Below are 2,100 nucleotides of genomic sequence, written 5' to 3'. Positions count from 1 at the left end.
AAGCGGGCAATGAGATAGCTCTCAGAACAGACCCATTTCTCTTCACTGAACACAGCTGTAGGATTGGGGGAGCAGAAGCCCTGTACAGGAAAGGTGTTGAGGAAATCACCAAAATAATTTGCAAAAATTTACCATGCTCTAGGTTACAAAGAGATGGTCTTAATTCCTATAAACTGTTGGTTTTCCCTAATGTGGGTAGTCAGGAAGATTTTAAAAATGATTCATCATTCCCAATAAGGAAGCACTCATACGTCTTACTTCCTGTCCTAGCCCCAGAGCCTGTAAAGGTGAACCCACTGGGGCTGGCTGGGAGAAAAGAGGAAAGTGTGTTCCAGAAGGAACTGTCTGAGGGACAATAAAGGCTTCTTGCACATAATAAAAGGAATAACTAGCAAAAAAATGATTCATCAATGGATTATGCTGCAGGAGTTTCAGGGTCACAGTCCACCTGTGAGAAGAACATGATAGTTTTCTCAGGGCTTGGAATCCTGTCAGATGTATCCTAGTGACTAGAACATATTCCACAGGATGCCTCACAGGCAGGGCTGCCTGGAGAGAACTGCAGCTGTCTTTGGGTAGGGCACGTGAGTGTTTGTTGGTGCACAGGTGTGCATTCATGTGTTAAGGAGGCCAATGTATAGTGAGGAGAGTATCCCACATGCTCCAGGCCCTTCTTCCCAGGTACACAAAAAGGTGAAATCACTATCCACACAGGTCTGCTTCATCTCACTTAAGTTTTCTACTAAGAACAAATGTGTGTATATGTATGTGTGTGTGTTGGGGTGGTTGATGGTGTGAGTGTCTCCTTGTGCATTTCAAAATCCCAATAACTTAGGCTTAAAGCCTCAACCAAAATAACCAGCAATGGCATTTACAACAACCACACATTGCTCAAAGTCCAGGCTCACAGAAGAAAAATACCTACTGTGTGTAGACAGAATTATGTCATACAACCCCTAGAATACAGTACATATTAGGGGTATGAAGAAAATTCTTAGGCTTGGGGCTGGCGCGGTGGCTCAGTGGGCCTAGGCTAAAGCACCTGCATCCCAAATGCACACCAGTTTGAGACCCAGCTGCTCCGATTCCTGTCCAGCCCTCTGCTATTGCCCCAGAAAGCAGTAGAAAATGACCCAAGTCCTTGGGCCCCTGCACCCACCTGGGAGATGCAGGAGAAGCTTCTGGCTCCTGGCTTCAGATTGGCACAGCTCCAGCCATTGCGTTCATCTGGGGAGTGAGCCTGTGGATGGAAGACCTCTCTTTCTCTCTCTGCCTCTCCTCTCTCTGTGTAACTCTGACTTTCAAATAAATAAATCTTTTAAAAAAAGAAAATTTATAGGCTAGTTCAAGTATTTCTGCATCTTTAAATAGTTATTTATTTCATCTGAAAAGCACAGTAACAGATAGAGGGTACAAAAAAGGAAGAGAGAGGGAGATCCTCCATCCACTGGTTCTGTCTCCAAATGGCCAAAATGGCTGAGCTGGGCCAGGTCAAAGCCACAATCCAGGAGCTGGATATGTGTGGCAGGGGCCCAAATACTTAGACTGTCCTCCACTACTTTTCCAAGGAGATGGATTGGAAATGAAGCAGTTAGGATTGAACTGGCACTTATATGGGATACTGGTATTGCAAGTGGCATCTTAACCTGTTATGCTACAATGCCAGCCTATAGTATTTGCAAGTTAAGGCTGCAAACTATTAAGCCATGATGTTATTAAATCTACAGCCTCCCACAAGGGTTTTAGGACTACACTGTGTGGTTCAGTTAATGTCCCAGGCATCTGAGGCTCCTTGCTCAGTTATGGTTTCATTGTTTCCTCTTCCTTGTAGGCCAGGCATGAGGCCTCCAGTGGAATTGATCTGTTGGGGAAGTTCCCATCCCCAACTCCTGAAGAGCAAGTTGCCAGCCAGGCACAGTGTGGCCTTCTCAATCAGTAAGGAGGGAAGAGACACATGTTCTAAAAACAAGAAATGGGTAGGCATGAGCCATCAGGGCCTGGACAATTCTGAGTAGACCATGGAAAGGACACAGGAGTCATCTGAGATCACCTAATCCTTTCAGTGCCAGCTCTCAGTGGTCCCCAGCCCATGGCTGGCCC

General features: G+C 45.8%; 1 non-coding gene across 1 annotated transcript; it reads left to right on the top strand.

The window, feature by feature from the left end:
* The first annotated feature begins 228 nt into the window (after positions 1 to 228).
* LOC133754243 (small nucleolar RNA SNORD22) lies at positions 229 to 354 on the top strand. The gene has a single exon (XR_009865171.1). It is a non-coding gene; the product is annotated as a small nucleolar RNA SNORD22 (small nucleolar RNA).
* The last annotated feature ends 1,746 nt before the right edge of the window (positions 355 to 2,100 follow it).

This window comes from Lepus europaeus, chromosome Y, assembly GCF_033115175.1.
Source record: "Lepus europaeus isolate LE1 chromosome Y, mLepTim1.pri, whole genome shotgun sequence".
NCBI classification, from domain to species: domain Eukaryota; kingdom Metazoa; phylum Chordata; class Mammalia; order Lagomorpha; family Leporidae; genus Lepus; species Lepus europaeus.
This window is presented reverse-complemented; position numbering and strand designations above follow the sequence as displayed.